At 34.8% G+C, this 17,522-nt stretch overlaps 1 protein-coding gene across 10 annotated transcripts in view; it reads left to right on the forward strand.

Annotated features, from left to right (window-relative positions):
- LOC103103181 (uncharacterized) overlaps positions 1-17,522 on the forward strand; it is a 275,130-nt gene that overhangs the window by 48,732 nt on the left and 208,876 nt on the right. For 2 of the 10 annotated variants that reach the window (XM_007486577.3, XM_056825023.1), the window contains exon 3: positions 12,058-12,136. The exons of the other annotated variants lie outside the window; for them this stretch is intronic. The gene's annotated coding sequence lies outside the window, so the exon portion shown is untranslated. The remainder of the gene's footprint in view (positions 1-12,057; positions 12,137-17,522) is intronic. 10 annotated transcript variants of the gene reach the window in all.

The following is a 17,522-nucleotide window of genomic DNA, read 5'->3' on the forward strand; positions in this document are numbered from 1 at the left end:
GTTGGGTAAGATAGAATTCAAGATCCCAATGGATCTGGATGTTTTTCCCTCTCAGAGTTGATTTCCCTGAGATTGAGGTTTAAGTAAACCCCCCCCCCCTCTTCCTCTCCTTCTTATAGGAGTTTTCTTCCCCTCCCCTTCCCCTGTGAATCTTTGTGTGAGAACCATTATTCTATTTGGTCTTTCTTTACCCCCTATTTATACATTACATTTTCCCCACATATTAGTATACATAGGTTGATATAAATGTAGTCCTTATAGAAGAGAGTTTGAGTAAAAGAAGATAACATTTTTCCCCTTTCCTTAATATTTACCTTTTCAGGTATTCCTTGCTCTTTGATTTTCGGTATCAAACTTTCCACAGAGCTCTGGTCTTTTCTTTGCAAAAAGTTGGAAGTCTTCTATTTTGTTGAATGCCCATACTTTCCCTTGGAAGTATATAGTCAGTTTTGCTGGGTAGCTGATTCTTGGTTGGAGACCCAGCTCTCTTGCCTTTCTGAAGATCATGTTCCATGCCTTACGATCATTCAGCGTAGAACTTGCAAGGTCTTGTGTGACCCTGATTGGCATTCCTTTATATCTAAATTGTCTTTTTCTGGCTTCCTGTAGGATTTTTTCTTTTGTTTGATAGCTTTGGAATTTGGCAATTACATTCCTGGGAGTTGTCTTTTGGGGGTTTAGTGTAGAAGGTGTTCTGTGAGCTCTGTCAGTGGCTGTATTGCCCCCTTGTTCTAGAATCTCTGGGCAATTTTCTTTGATTATATCTTGTATCACCATGTCCAGTTTGGTGTTTATTTCTGGCTTTTCTGGGAGTCCAATTATTCTTAAATTTTCTCTTCTCCCCCTGTTTTCCAGATCTATCACCTTGTCGGTGAGATATTTTATGTTCTCTTCTAATTTCTTGGTGTTTTGGCTTTGCTTTATTAGTTCTTGCTTTAAAGCCTGGTTTTCTTTTACAGTTTGGTCAAACTGGTTTTGTAGATGCGTGAATTTCTTTTGCATCATTTCCCACTTTTCCTCCCAGAGGGCTTCCATCTTTTTGGTCCTTTCTGATTCAAATTCTTCATGTGTTTGTGGAGAGTTTCTATTTCCTTTGGAAGATTTTGGAGAATTTTCTTGTATATCTTCTTCTATCTGCTCTGTATTTTGTATTTTGGCTCCATAGAATGTGTCCAGAGTCGCCCCTTTCTTCTTATTTTTCTTGGTATTTTGGGGCTTCTGTGCTTCTGTGGAGTTTGTCATCTCTGAACGTGGAGGATTGGCTTTTCTTGTCTTTGTCTGGTGATCAGAGGCTTTAGTCCTGGGCAGATGGTTCTATGACTTTCCCTGGGTTAAACTGAATATGCCTCACTGGAACTGGAATGGAAGGGTCGGACCACTAGGCCACACTCTCCCCCTGGCTCGATTTCCGGAAGTTGCCTTCAGAATCCCTGGCCGTGATGCTGTTTCGTCGGCCTGCGGGGGGATGGGCTGCCGCTTCCCCAAGCTCCGAGAGCACAGACTTTCACTGAGACTTGGATAGCAGGATCCAGCCCGTGAGGCTGTCTTGCCCGCCCTGAGGGTTGCTGTTGTTTTGACCAGCTCTCTGCAGCGGAGGCCCCAGGCAGTAACTTTCACCCGGACCGACCAGCTCTTTGCAGCGGAGGCCCCAGGCAGTAACTTTTACCCGGACTGGGACTTGGGTAGAAGACCCTGAGGGTTGTTGTTCCTCAGACCCTGCTCTCTGAGCCCTGCGCGGCTGCCGCTTCCGGGAGCCTTGGACTCTGCGCTCCTACCCCTGAGGTCCGAGGGATCTCGGGTTCTGGCTTTTAAGGGGAGCCGTACCTTTTGAACCGGGTCCAGGTCCAGGAGGAGGGTTCCCAGGGTCTGTGCTGTTGATCGTTTTGAATTTCGGCGCCTTAGGAGCTTCTAGTTTGAGATCGGTCGGGAAGGGTTTTCCGGAGATCTGAACTTCAGCTTTCTCTAAGCCGCCATCTTAACCGGAAGTCCATATAATTACATTTTAAAGATAAAGCAGCCATATCCTTTTAACATGACTTTTCTATTTTAACCTTTGTTGAACAAAATCTTTGTTCTTAATAAATATTATCTTGGACTTTGGTACTTCTGACTTAACTTCCTAGTTTCTGTACCATTGGTCTGGCCCAAATATGGATGAGAGACATTTATCTTGAATTCCAGTTTCCAGAACCTTGGAATCCAAATTAAGTTTAGAAGCCTTAACGCAAGACTTACTCTTCTTGGTTCCAAATCTTTGCTTTTGATCCTGGTCTCTCACTTTATGACTCTTTATTTTTTATTTTTTTCAAATGAGAGAGGGAGGGAGCAGAGGTGATAACGGCAATGAAGGGAGTAAAAGTTGAACAATTTTCTTATTTTTCTCCAGAGTCTTTATTTTAACCCCTTTTCCCTTTTTTTTTTTTGGGAAAGATTAAGAAGGGGGTATTAATGAGCGGTTGTGATAAAATAAATAAAGTCTTTGGAAACTGAATAAGGAAAATAATTTTCTTGATTTTTTTTTCTTTAAAAGTTTGGGGTGGGAAAGATACAGTTAAGTGCTTTATTTTTAAAGCAAATTTTATCAGTTTTATTTTTACATCACCTATAATTTTCCATGTATATTTCCCCTACTCATAGAGGCATATAGACTATTTAGAAATAAAGACCCCCCCACCCCCCAGTAAACAAAATACCAGTGAAGTCTGGTAGTACATATAACCATAACCAGTGTCCCATAACCAGTGTCCTAACTTTTGCAGAAGAAAAGGGAAAAAAAATTTTTTTCCTGTATCTTCTTTGGAGCCAAGCTTGATCATTATAATTTTTAGGCATTCAATTCAGATTGTTTTGTTATTCTTCTTTCCACTTATGTTGTAGTCATTGTGAATGGTATTTTTTTGGTTCTTTATTCTTCACTTTGCATTGTCATGAGTGAAATTTAACAAAAACATAGACTGAGGCACATTTTCCAAGCAAAGCAACATTTTATTCACAGGGAGCAAAACCTGAGAAAGATGGATCAGTGGTTGCCTCAGTTTCTAGCCAAAGACCATAAACAAAAGGCTTGCTCCCCTATTCTAGATTTTAGGGAACAAGGGACAAAGGACAGAACAGGGTAGGTGATATCATGGGGTTGAGGACAACATTGCCTACATAGTTGAGGTGTGAAGAACAATATGATTGATTGGAAGTTAGAAATAATGAGCTAGCAATAGCCCCCTCCATCCCTCCTGTAACTAAAAAAAAGTTCATTGTTTGAGTCAACATTCAAGGCCAAAGATTATGCCCCAGACTTCTTTAGACAGCAAATGAGACATCCTTCAAGGGTAGGTTAGTGATGTAAGGATACAAGATCCCTACTTCCTGGTGAATACCTACTTCTCTCAAGGATAGCAGAATTCCTTGAGGCAAGAATAAAAGAGGAAGAGAACTAGATTTCTAAACTTAGCCCATTATAAGACAGCAGAATTCTGAACTAAGTTGAGGGATAAAGACATCAAAAATATTTTAAAAAAATGTATAGTTATTTGGAAGTGGATTTAGGTGAGTTCAAAATGTCCTTCCTTCCTTACTCTACTATCTTGGTTCCTGGAAGCTAAGTTCAGAGACAGAGAACTATGATTTAAGGAGTTATAGGACAAAATTAATTAACTATAAATAGGGGCAATTAAAAAGCTGCAGAATCAATTTAATGTTTTCAGCATCAATTTATGCTTTCTCTTTCCTTACTTCTCTATGTTTCTTACATCATAGTACTATACCATTACATTCATGTACCACTATTTATTCTACAATCAATGGGCATTTACTTTGTTTCCAGTACTTTGCTACCACAAAATGGCCACAATAATCATTTTTGTGCTTAGTTAGTATTAGTATTTAATGATTTGTTTTCTTCTCATTAACTTCTTGGGATGAGGCAGGGAGGGTAAGGTAGGGTGGGAAGACAAGAAATAATATGTCTAATGGTAGAATCTTTTCATTAAAGGATATTTTGGTCACATTTTTTGCATAATCTTGGATAGCTTTCCAGAATGTATCAATTCTTAGGTCTATCAATTAAGCATTAACGTGCTTCTCTTTCTCCAAAACCTCCAACAGGACATTATCTTTTGTCATCTTTGACAGTTTGCTGAGTGTGAGGTGAAACTTTAGGACTACTGTAATTTACATTTAATTGGTAATTTTTCTTGTGAGAACTATTTGTTCATCTTTTCATCACTTATTTGGTCTTATGTACTCGTCCTACTTGTTTAAACATTCTTTATGTCAGAATATATATATATTTTTAAACACTTACCTTCTATCTTAGAATCAATACTGTGTATTGGTTCCAAGATTGAAGAGCAGTAAGGGCTAGGCAATGGGGGTTAAGTGACTCACCCAGAGTCACACAGGCAGGATGTGTCTAAGGTCAGATTTGAACCCAAGACCTGCTATTTATAGGCTTGGCTCTCAATCCAGTGAGTCACCCAGGTGCCCTTTGATGTCAGAATCTTAATCCAGAGACATTTGATACAAAAATTTCCCCCAGTTATCTCCTTTACTTCTCATCTTATTTGCATTAATTTTGTTCATATTAAAGTTTTTTAGTTTTATGTAAAAAAATCTGTTTTATCTTTTGGAGTTGGCTTTATCCCCTATTTGGTTAATAATTCACCTTCTATCCACAGCTATGACTATTATATAATCTATTTCTCATTTATCTTTTTTAAAAGTATGATCTTTAATATATAGGTCATATATCAGTTTAGAATTTATTGTAGCATATGTTTGGAAGATTTTGTTCCAAGCCTAATTTATGCCAAACTTCTTTCCAGTTTTTCAGCAGTTCTTTTAAAATAGGAAGTTCTTTCTTAGACAATTTGTGATTTGGAGTTAATTAAATAGTAGGTTATCAAGTTGAATTATTTCTGTTTGTTTTGTTCTATTTATCTTTTTCTATTTTAAATCAGTTCCCAATGTAATCAAATGCATTAACATTGTGCTTTATGCAATCATCTCCCCAACCCCTCCTTTTTAAAACTCTTACATTCTGTCTTAGAATCAATACAGTGTATTGTTTTAAGGCAGAAGAGTGAGTGGTAAAGACTGAACAATGGGAGTTGAGTGACTTGCCCAGGGTTACACACCTAGGCTATGTTTGAGGTTAGATTAGAACTTGGGACCTTTTAATCTATCAGCCTGATTTTCAATCAACTGAGCCACCCTTTTAAAAATGTTTTTACTTATTTGTCATTAAAGTGCCAAAAAGAAATTTGGCATAACTTTAAAGCATCTCTGCTTCTTGCCTACAGATATTGGTTAATTTGGACCAGATGTGCAGACAGTTTGTCCTTTACATGGTTGATTTATTTATAAATTTATAAATTTTTTGGAACTATGAGAATCATAATACAGACAAAATTTTAGTTTTATATGAATATTTATTGAACAAATTTGTTTTCAAACAGACATATATGTTTACATTTAACAACATAAATCATGTTTCTTCCATGTTTTAGTGTAAAATGTTCTTTAAAGACTGACTCATATCATTTACCTAACACTTGTTTAACAAAAGTTAGGTCACATTTTTATTTCATGACTAAGAACTGTCTTTCTTTTTTTTTTTTAAACCCTTACCTTCCATCTTAGAATCAATATTGTATATTGGTTCTAAGGCAGAAGAAGAAGGCAGAAGTAAGGGCTAGGCAATGGAGGTTTAGTGACTTGCCCAGGGTCACACAATTAGGAAGTGTCTGAGGCCATATTTGAACTTAGGACCCCCTGTCTCAGGCCTGGCTCTCAATCTACTGAGCTACCCAACTGCCCCCAGAACTGTCTTTTTCTAACAGGCACAATATTATAATACTTAAAAATATTTTTAGAAGTCTTTCATAAGTTTATAAATTATCTTTAAAAATGTAACCATATTTGATTAGGAAAGATCGAAAGTTTATTGGATAAATTTTGCTGTTCTAATGTCAATGAGACATTTTTAGGTTTTACAGTATATGAACAAATGTATGTTTTTTTCTAGCCCTGTCATGTACTAAAACTAGCCAATAATTCTTGTATTAATTTTTACAACTGAATTGAAACATACTAGTACATGTTTTTCATTTAACAATATACTTAAAATAGGTTTTGGTACTAATATATTTATAATATGCATATGTTTGAGACAGTAACATAAATAATGTATGTAAAATTGGTGGAGAAAAATACTGAAATGTGGTGGGAGAGAATATTAAAATTCATATCTTATATTATTGATATTGATAAAATTGATATATTATAAGATTATATTTTATCATCTTAAATTACAACTCATACATTTTCCAGAACTGTTAGAATGATTTCACATTTATTTTTGATCTGTTTTCCCACAGAGGGAAAGCATTCTGGGTTACATGTGTTTGACATTTCTTAATTTTTTTGAAGAGATTTTTATTATTTGTTAGTATGGTTCTTTTTTTCTAGTTTTAGAGAATACAGAGAAATATTGCTATCCAAAGTCCATATAAATAATTCCGTAGAGAACATATATTTTAATCAATCAACATGTACTTATAATTATGAACCAAATATGTTTATGAATATTAAACTTTTAATTACTAAAATTTGCCAAATTATTTTTTGAAAATGTCATAAGAATAGCTCTTTTTAGGTTACTGTTAGAAGAATAGTTATAAAAGAGAGCCTTTTAAGTTAACAAATGAAATAACAAGTGTATTTGTATTTCTTAATTTTACTAATTAATTTAATATACTTTCTACAGAGTAATGTAAATTTAATATTTAATTTTACTCCAGAGAAACCCAGCCTTAATATTCTAATTGGAATGATGATTAACTCTCTATCTTGTATCCAGGAAATTGATTACTCATATATATTTCTGTTATATTTTCTTGTTTAAAAATACTGAAGTAGATTTTAGTTATTATATTTGTTTAGCACATTACTTTTATGGATAGAAAATATGGTTAAAATAATGAGAGAGACATCAATAATTAGAATAGTTAATCTGGAAAAATTCCTTTCAGTAGATAATCAGTGAAATTGTCTTCTATACAAAATATCTGAGGAAGTTAAGCAAATATATAATAATGGAAGCTATCCCCAACAGACAGAATGATGAAATGATTTTAACAGGTAGTTTTAAGTAAAGTAATTCAAGCTATTAACAGACACAAGAAAAATACTTATTTTAATATTTTAAAATAATTATTTAAATTAAATTAAAATAAGTACTTAAGTAAAAATATTTACAAATCATTAAATACTAATCAAAATAACTGTAAGGTTCTACCTCATACTAGTAAGATCTACAAAATTGACAAAAATGGAAAATGACAGTTGTTGGAGAGGCTGTAGGAAGAGCATCATGGGCACTGTTGGTAGATATGTGAATTAGTTTTCATTTCTCAAAAGTAATTTCTAACTATACCCCAAACATCACAAAATTTTACATCCATTTTGATCTAACAGTACCACCACAAATACTCTAAAGAGACCAAAGACAGAGGGAAAGGACTCATGTGTGAAAAACTATTTATCACAGAATTTGTTATTGTTGTAGCAAAGAACCAGAAAAAAATATGTTCATTATTTGAGGAATGCTTGGACAAATTATGGTATATGAAGGTAACAGGGTATTATTGTGCCATAAGTAATGAAAAAGGTAGATTTCAGAGAAACTTGTTTTGAAGTAAGAATCTAGGGTACTCTTTAACAATTACTGCAACATTGTAAAGGAAACAGCTTTGAAAAACTTAAGGACTCTTATAAACTCAATAACCAATTGACTCTAGATGACTAGTGTAATATCCTGAAATACCTCATGAATCACAAGAGAAAAAATTATATTAAGTATCATTTTAATTAATGGATTTGATACTGTCTATGATAGTTATGCTTCTCTGTTACAGAGAAGATTTGATTAATCACTCACCAAATTCCCTGGGCTATAGAAAAAAAAATAAGTGCTTTAAAATATCTCTCATTTCATTCAAGTCTCTATTTGTACATTGCTATGCCTTAAATCCTTTTCCTGTGAAATGGAAATAAAAAACTCACAGGGTTGTTTTTAGGAAAGACTTATGTATATCTTATCATTTTTTATTTTTAAAAACCTCTTCCTTTGTCTTAGAATCAATATTGTGAATGTAGAAGGGTGGTAAGGGCTAGTCAATGAAGGTTAAGTGACTTGCCCAGGGCCACCCAGGTTGGAAGTATCTGAGATCAGATTTGAATCTAGGACCTCCTGTCTCTAGGCCTGACTCTCAATCAACTGAGCCACCCAGTTAATTCTTCATATTTCATAGGATTATAGAATCTGCCTGTATTTTGAAGAAATCTTATATGTTATCTTGTCCAACTCCATGATTTTACAAATGAAGAAACTTGGGGCTATGAGAGATTGAGTGATTTCCCCAAATTCACATGGGTAGGAGTTAGAAGAAGTGAAATTTGAATTTGGGTCCTGTGATGCCAAATTCTGCCCTCTTTCTACTTTCCTCCTCTGCCTAGTTTCTTGTGATATAATATTCCATTATATAGATATTTTGCAATGTGTTCAACCATTCCTCCAGTGATGGGTACCTACTTTGTTTCTAGTATTTCTAGTAGTTGCTTTGTAACTGCTAAGAATATTTTGGTATTTATAAGTCATTTTTTTTTATCTTTGGCCTATTTGGGGTAAATGTCCATTTGTTGGATCACTGAGTCAAAGAACATGAATAATTTGGTAACTTTTCTCCCATAATTCCAAATCAATTTCCAAAAGTATTAGAATATTTTATAGTATGACCAAATGTACTCATATGCTTATTTTCCTATAACCTCTCCAATACTGGCTTATAATATTTCATCTTTGTTTCCAGGGAGCATGGTTAAGTGGATATAGTAGGGAAATCGGGAAGACTTGGTTGTAGATCTTGTACAATATAACAATACACATCCTATATAAGTCCCTCTAGGCATTTATCCTCTCCATTCTTTCAGACAAATTTCTAAGACATAAGTTACAATAGAGTTGCTGATATACATGGGAAGGCATTGGTGATAAGGTGTGGAAGAGTTTCTATACTAGGAACTCCTTATATTGATGAAATCATTTATCTACACCAAAATACATTTTTAAAATATTTGCCAATTTGATAGGTATGAGGAAAGGACATTGATATTAGTATAACAATCTCATATAGATGTCATATTGATACTATATTGCCTAATGAAGATTCAAAAAGAATCTTAAAAACTGCTTTTCTGGGATGGCACCAAGATGGCGGAGAAAGTACACGATCCACTTAATCTCTATCAAATTACCTACTAGAAAAATGATATAATACCTGAAAATGAATTCTGGAGCAGCATAACCCATGGCAAGATAGGATGAAATAATTTTCCAGCCCAAAACAACTTATAAGGCTGGCATGAAAGATCTAGTGTGCTGGGGTGGATATGGAGCTCAAAGCAGCCAACCAAGACAGGCCCCACTCCAGCAAACAGGCTTTGGAGGCAGCTGAATCAGTTGTAGAGGCTTCTGAAGCTCTCAGCCACAGAAAGTGAGGAGGCATCTCAGAGAACTTTTTAAAAGGATATTACAGGGGTTCCTTTGTTGGCTCTGGGTGAAAGACTCTTGTTTGATTGCCCATATGCAGATCCAGGGAACAGTCCTGGGGTGGGATCTCAGGATGGGGAAGAGCACTAGTACACACAAACTTTTGTAGCCACAGGGGATCAGGGGACCTGGGTCACAGTTCCAAAGGTAGAAAAGAGTGTCTATGATTATGTACAGAATAGAACACAGGCTAGGAGAGAAACACATCTCTCCTTACATTATACCAACTTGGAAGAATAGAAAGCATATAGATTTTGAAGTCATCTCTGAAGGCAGCTCCACAAAGAACCTGAAGCTTGGAACTGTGCTCCCTTCACAGTTACAAAGCCCAACTTTAACAGTTTTTTTAAAACTAAAAGACAAGAAAAAGACTGGAAAATGAGCAAACAACAACAAAAGGAACTCAATATAGAAACTTATTTTGGTGACAGGGAAGACCAAAACATAAACTCAGAAGAAGACGACAAATTTAATACTACTGCATCCACAGCTTCTAGGGAAAATGGGAATTTCTCTCAAGCTCAAAGAGAATGATTGGAGGACTCAAAAAGGATTTAAAAAATCAAATAAATAAGAGAAATGGAAGAAAAATTGGGAAAAGAAATGAGTGATTCAGGAAACTCAATGAATTTTTTAAAATGAGGTGATGTTTCATATAAATATAAAATATTTATGTTTAAAATATGACTATACATTTTTACTTCATTGTGATACACGATGCGAGGTCCTAGTCCTAACTATTTTCTGCTAAATTATTTTCCAATTTTTTCACAACACTTTTTAATTGAAAGGGTGTTTTTTCACCTACTATTTTTTTATTATTAGGTTAATGGAACATTGGACTACCATTTTTGTTTGCCTCTAAGTTTTACTTCTTTAATCTGATAAATTAATTGTTTTATTTTTGCCCATGTTTTCCTCTTGGTTTTTCTCAATGTTGTATAGAAATGTTCATGATATTTAAGAATCTATTTTGATTCTGCAGTTTCACTGATGCTAAAATCTCAATTTATTTCCTTGATTAATTGGTGTTTTCTAAAAAAAAATCATTCACTGTATCATTTGCAAATAGAAATACCTTTATTTCCCCTTGGTTATTTTCTAAATTTATTTTACTTTTATTGAATAAGTAACAGTTCTAACAATGTATCATAAAACCACACAATTTCAGTTAGAAGACCTTCAGTGGCCGTCTAGTTAAACCTATACCTGAAAAAAAGGATTTTCCTCTATGACATACCCAACAAGTGACTTTTACCCAGAGAAACCAAAAATGAGAAAGAAACTATTGCTTTTTTAGGTAACATTATTTTTGGATGGCCCTTATTGTTAGGAAAATTTCCTTACAATCAAGATTAAATTGGGCTCTTTGCAATCACCACATTTAGGTATGGGAGGAAGGAGAACAAATTTAATTTCTCTTCTATTTGATAGCATTCCTGAAGATGTATTCTCCCATGCCTTTTCTTTTCCAGGCAAAACATCCTTAGTTTTTTCAAGCTATCATCTTATTTTATTAATTGAAAATTTTCTGTTCACCCTCTTTTGGTTAATTGCTATTTCATCTATGTCCCTTTAAACCTGATACCCAGAACTGACCAGAATTATTCCTTGATTTAGCTAGTCAGTCACTGTGTAGCATTCAATAACAAATACTTTCTTGTATCTGAATTAAAGATAATGGCAGATTTAGAATCTATAGATCACTGCTGTACATTTTTCTTTTAGACATGCTGGCAAACAATACAAAAAAAAGTAATTAATCAGATTGTGCTTAAGGGGAGCTACTAAGGCATGTTTGAGTTCTGAGAGCATTTTATGGTCAAAGTTACCCTAAAGCATTTTATATTCTCTCAAACCGCCAGTTCAGTCTCTGGGAAATTAATAAGAGCTCTCCTTATGTGGGAGAGAAGTAGAATTAGGATGGAGACTGAATGACAGGATATCACTTAATGAAAATGTTGATTATTTCTATTCTGTCTACTCTTCATAACTTTACAATGCTTCTGTGGTTAAATATTTTCCTTTCCAATTATATATATATATATATATACATATATATATGTATACATATGCACACATGTTATAGGTACAGTTTTCTTTGGCTGAAACAAGTTAAGCTATATTTTAATTAAAAATTAGTGTAAAAATCACTTATAACATGAGCCAAAATGGGTAAGATGAAATTGAGTAATATGAGCCCCAAACGAACAAGGAAACTTCAAGGCAATTTAAGAACCAAATGATGAGAAGGAATTAGTGCAAGGATACACAGAGCCTGAGGTGTAAGGAAAATGATAGAATTTGACTCAACCTTGGGGAACTAGTGAATTCAGGAGTTTATGAGGTATATAGGTTTTAGGAGTTTTAGGAGCAAGGAGTATACTTGTCAAATAGCTGTATAAGAATGGTTTCAAACTTCATTCAGAATGGAATATCTTTTTCTTAAGAGCTAGGGGCCCAATGACTGTGGAACCTACCTGTCCTGAGGATCAAATAACTTGTCAATGAACGAGCAAGACCTGTGAGGTAAAATTTACTGACTAATTCCCTTGCCAATTTCTCAAACTGTAGTTACAGTAGCATATATACTCCTGTATAAGTAGCTTTAGAACTTCAACAGCTAGACATCTTATAACTTTGATGGATCTTAACTAAAGACAGTTTTAGAACAGGTGTATAGGAATAGGTTCTGGCCTCAAGATGTCATTCTTTAACTGCCTTAGTGTGAGTGACTAAAATGAACAGAAGTAAATTGGAGAAATTTTTTGTTTTAGGGTGTTCTCATCCTTTTCATCCTATATCTTTTTTTAATTATGAGACATGGTTAAAGATATGCAAATTTGCCACAACCTTCCTAAGGGTGGAGATAAGATGGGAAGAGAAATATGTCTGGGGTTGAAAATTAATAGTGACAATAGACTGTTTAAAAGAGAAAAGAAGGGGCGGAGTCAAGATGGCAGCTCAGAAGCAGCAAAAATCGAGTCCTCTGTGAAAACCCCTCCACACCAATCAAAAACACAGATCTTTGAGGGGGACACAAAACCAAATCCACAATAGGACAGAGGCAGGGCCCCTCCCTGCTCAATTCAACTTGGAAGGTAGGCAGAGAAGGTTGAATTCTTGAGTTTAAGGTAAAGAAAGAAGGAAGGTCCCAGGACCCTTCCCTCACCTACTGTGCTGAGACTCCCACATTTGCTGGGATCTCCTGTGAAGGCTTCAGCACAGAGGGAGTGCCGGGCTACTACAGCTACTCAAGGCTCAGGGCTCTGACACAGCTAGCAAGGAGGCAGCTGGAGGAGAGGGGCAGAGAGGAGGGCAGCCTGGTCACAGCCTTCAGCCCCCATTCCTCCATCTTGGGTCTCTACCTCTGGAAATTTTGGCCTTGGGGCACATTCAGCTCTGCAGATCAGCTCAACTGGCTTAATGCAGTCTATCAATAGTATAGATAATCTTTCTATCTATTTCATCCTTCAGCTCCACTAGTTTCTCCTTTAAAAATTTGGGTGCTATGCCATTTGGTGCATTCATGTTGAGTACTGATATTTCCTCATTGCCTATACTGCCTTTTATCAGGATGTAATTACCTTCCCTATCTCTTTTGACTAGATCTATTTTTACTTTGGCTTTGTCAGATATCATGATTGTGACTCCTGCCTACTTTTTATCAGTTGACACCCAATAAATTGGCTCCATCCTTTTACTTTTACCCTAAGCTTGTCTACCTTCCTCATGTGTGTTTCTTGTAGACAGCATATGGTAAGGTTTTGTTTTCTAATCAACTTTGCTATTTCTTTGCCTCTATGTTGCCATCTTGACTCCGCCTCCTCAATAGTGTAGATAAGCCCCCAGAGGGCAGAAAAGCTCAATTTCCAACACCCCTCCCCCTCCTGCTGCACTGAGACCAGAGATAAGAATCTGTCTGACTGGGATCCCACAGTGAAGGCTGCAACTGCAACAGAGTACCTTGGTATGACCACAGGAAGCTCAGGGCTCTGACCAGGTAGCTGGCAGAAAGGAAGACAAGGGTAACTATCTTTAGCCTCCACACCTTCACCTTCACCTTTAGCTTCTGATGGCAGCTGGGGAAGATCTGGCCTCAGGGCTCATTTATACAATAGGCCATCTCCTTCAGCCTAATCTAGTTAGTCAGAGCAGAGAAGTCCATTCAGGGCAGAAAAGCCCAAACTCACAGATCCAGCAAATAAACAGAGGAGCAAGAATATAGCCAATGGGGGGGGGGGGAGAAGCAAAAAAAAAATGAGTAAACAACAGAAAAAGAAAAAAAATAACAATCCAGGTAATGAACAAAGAACAAATGGAACAGAGGAGGACCAAGGAATACCAAGCAAAAACTCAGGAATTCCAGTGAATTGGACACAAACTTTGGAAGTACTCAAAACACACACACACACACACACAAAATTCAGAGAAGCTGAAGAAAATTGGGAAAAGAACTTGAAAAGCAAAATAGGTCATCTGGAAACAGAGGCAAATGTACTAAAAATGAGAAAATAGTGTCTTGAAAGCCAGAATTGGCCAGTTTGAAAATGAGGCAAAGAAAGTGGAAGATGACCTATATAGAAAAACAGATCAAAGGAAAAGGAAGATCAAAAATCCAGGGATGAAATTCAGTCTTTAAAAATGAGAATCCAACAACTAGAAGCAAATGACTTTACAAGGCAGCAAGAGTATATAGACCAACATTAAAAGAATGAAAAAATTGAGGAAAATATGAAACACCCCCATTGACAAAACAATAGACCTAGAAAATAGATCCAGGAGAGACAATTTAAGAATTATTGAACTACCAGAAATCATGACAAAAGAAAAAGTCTAGACATCATTCTACAGGAAATTATCCAAGAAAACTGCCCTGATATTTTTGAACAAGGGGGTAAAATAGAGATCGAAAGAACCCACAGATCATCTCCTGCATTAAATCCCTAATTAAAAGAGAAAAGAAGCCTTACCCAATTAGGAAATCATTCAGTACCTAGATTTTCTGACTTACCAGTTGGGCAACACCATTCTGTTATGTATCAATGTCTATGCCACACAATATATACTTAACACATTACTTATATTTAGACAGTCTAATGTTCTTGCTTGAACCATTTCCTTTTGCATTGGTAATTATCTTGTACTTAGAATGATCTCCAGTGTTAGAGGAGCCTGGGAAAATCTGTGTTACTAGTCAGCCCTAGTGTGAGGGAGGCTTTTGTTGTTCTTTTGTATGCCATTATTTTTGTGGGTCTTTTCAACTCATGGGGTTATGAATTGTCCTTGCTCCAGACCTTTACTTTTAATCACATTCTTTCCTTAAACATTAAACAATGAGGTTTAAAAAAATTCTATTGCATATATACTAAAGTTTGAAGTAAGTTTGAAAACAATATAAAAATTTCTATGAAATTATGTTGTACTTGGATACAGAGAAATGATATTGAATTTGACATACAAGAGCCTACACATTTGCCAAATCTTACATTAATTGGGGAAAACCTAATGACTTTAATTTTTTGCAGTTTTATGAAGAATAAAACCTTCTTCCTCAGAACCTTGTACAAATTTAACATGAGTTACTTTTATGTAAATATAAAACAATTTCTAGTACTTACAAATTTCTTCAAGAATTCTAATTTGATTTAATTTTTTCCCTTATGGAAAAGAAAACACTTGAAATCATATTAAATTTTAGTTGAATTTAAAAGAATTTTAAAAAATTTAATAGAAAGGAAAATGCATTCAATACAAATTTAAGGTAACAAATTTTACCAACACTATGCATACATCAGCAAACATCCTCTAGATGGCAGTGCTTTCCTTTTATGTTATGAAACTTGGAGGAAAAACATTAATTTGGTAATTTACTTTGAGAACAGAAACTGTGATAAATGCTACTCACTATAAAACAACTCACTATAAAACAATGTCCAAATGAATAATTTGACAAAGTGGAAAAATGTCTAATATATTTAAAAAACCCTAAATACTCCATCTTCTATTATATGTGATTTGGATTTTTAGAAAGATAAATTCTTTCTCTTTCTTAGCATTCCAAGAGAGTTTTATCTTTCTAGAAAATTCTCATCCCACTAAGGTCTCTATTTTGAAAAGGTGAAAATTATATAACCTCATTGAAATGAAAATTTTGTTCTCACTTTCAAGATATTTTTTTATTTCTGTAATTTGTGATTGATAAGAATGTATCTTGTGTGTCTCTCTCTGTTCTTTTTTTTCTATGCCACTCCTTACATTGAAAATACTCTTTTTCACTGTTATCTTTCTCCTTTGACAATTCAACACTAAACTCACTTATTTTTTGAGCAAATAAAACCCAACTCTTCCACTTTAGTACCCAAACCACATTTACTAAATGTATTGGATAAATTCTTTTTGAAAAATAATTGTATTCAAATCTTGTCTTCAGACCTAGAGGCTATCTGATAGCATCTCCTCATTTTTTAAAAAGGTGTGCTGTATTTTAAGTAAAGTGAAATTTTGTATCACTCATTTGAAATAACTGCTACTGTCACGATGGGAAATGAATGCCTGGGGCCAGTTGGATGGCTCAGTGAATTGATAGCTAGACTCAGAGACAGGAGGTCTTGGGTTCAGATTTGACCTTAGACACTTCCTAGCTTTGTGACCCTGGGCAAGTCATTTAACCCTCAATGCCTAGCCCTTCCAGCTCTTCTGATTTGGAACTAATACACAGTATTGATTCTCAAGATGAAAGGTAAGAGTTAAGAAAAAAGTAATAAAAAATGAATGCTCTATAGCCATGTTAGTTTTCTAATGTTTTTCTAACACCTGGTTTTCCTGGTTTTCCTAACTCCACATGAGAGCTAGGGTCCCCAAGTGCATGGAGGATTTGCGTTGAAGAATTCTGTCATCTACAGCAAATCTTTATATCATTCCCAGGATAAAATCACTTAAATTTTAGGTTTTTCTAAAATCTAGGATCTTCCCAAAAGGAATCAACAAGATTCTTTTTAATAATATTAGACATTAGTATAAAGCATATTAGAAAGCTATTTATTTCTTCCACACAAAGGAAAGTGTTTAAAACACAAAAAACTTTTTTAAGCCTATAATTAAATAGAGACTTAAAACAGCATACAATAATCTTTAATTCCTATTGTACTTACCGAGGAGGTTTATATTTAAAACATTAAAACATGAAGCATTTCATGCAATTGTCAAATAGGCACTTCTCCATTATTTTTATACTGTACCTGCTAAATAACTCCTTTGCCATCTCTATTTTCTGGCAAGTCAAGGCTATTGGTCATCTGTTAGAATTCTGTGCAGCTGCAGAAAACTGCTTTGAATCACCTCTGACCAAGCAATCCAGGTTCCATCCAGCTTCAAAAAAGTTAATCTCACACAGGAACTATATGAACACAACTACAAAACACTCTCCACACAATTAAAACTAGATCTAAACAACTGGAAAAACATTGATTGCTCATGGGTAGGACAAGCTAACATAATAAAAATGACAATCCTGCCCAAAATAATTTACTTATTTAGTACCATATCCATTCAATTACCAAAAAACTTTTTTACTGAATTAGAAAAAAACTGTAACAAAGTTCATTTGAAAGAAGAAAAGATCAAGGATATCCAGGGAAATCATGAAAAAAATGCAAAGGAAGGAAGACTTGCAGTCCCAGATCTCAAACTATATATATATATATATATTTTTTTTATATATATATATATAATATATAAATATACTATAATATATTTATATACTATAAAGCAGTGGTCATCAAAACAATTTGGTACTGGCTAAGAGACAGAAAGGAGGATCAGTGGAATAAACTTGGGGTAAATGACCTCAGCAAGACAGTCTATGATAAGCCCAAAGATCCCAGTTTTGGGGACCAAAATCCATTATTTGATA

Source organism: Monodelphis domestica, chromosome 3 (assembly GCF_027887165.1).
Source record: "Monodelphis domestica isolate mMonDom1 chromosome 3, mMonDom1.pri, whole genome shotgun sequence".
Taxonomy (NCBI): Eukaryota; Metazoa; Chordata; class Mammalia; order Didelphimorphia; family Didelphidae; genus Monodelphis; species Monodelphis domestica.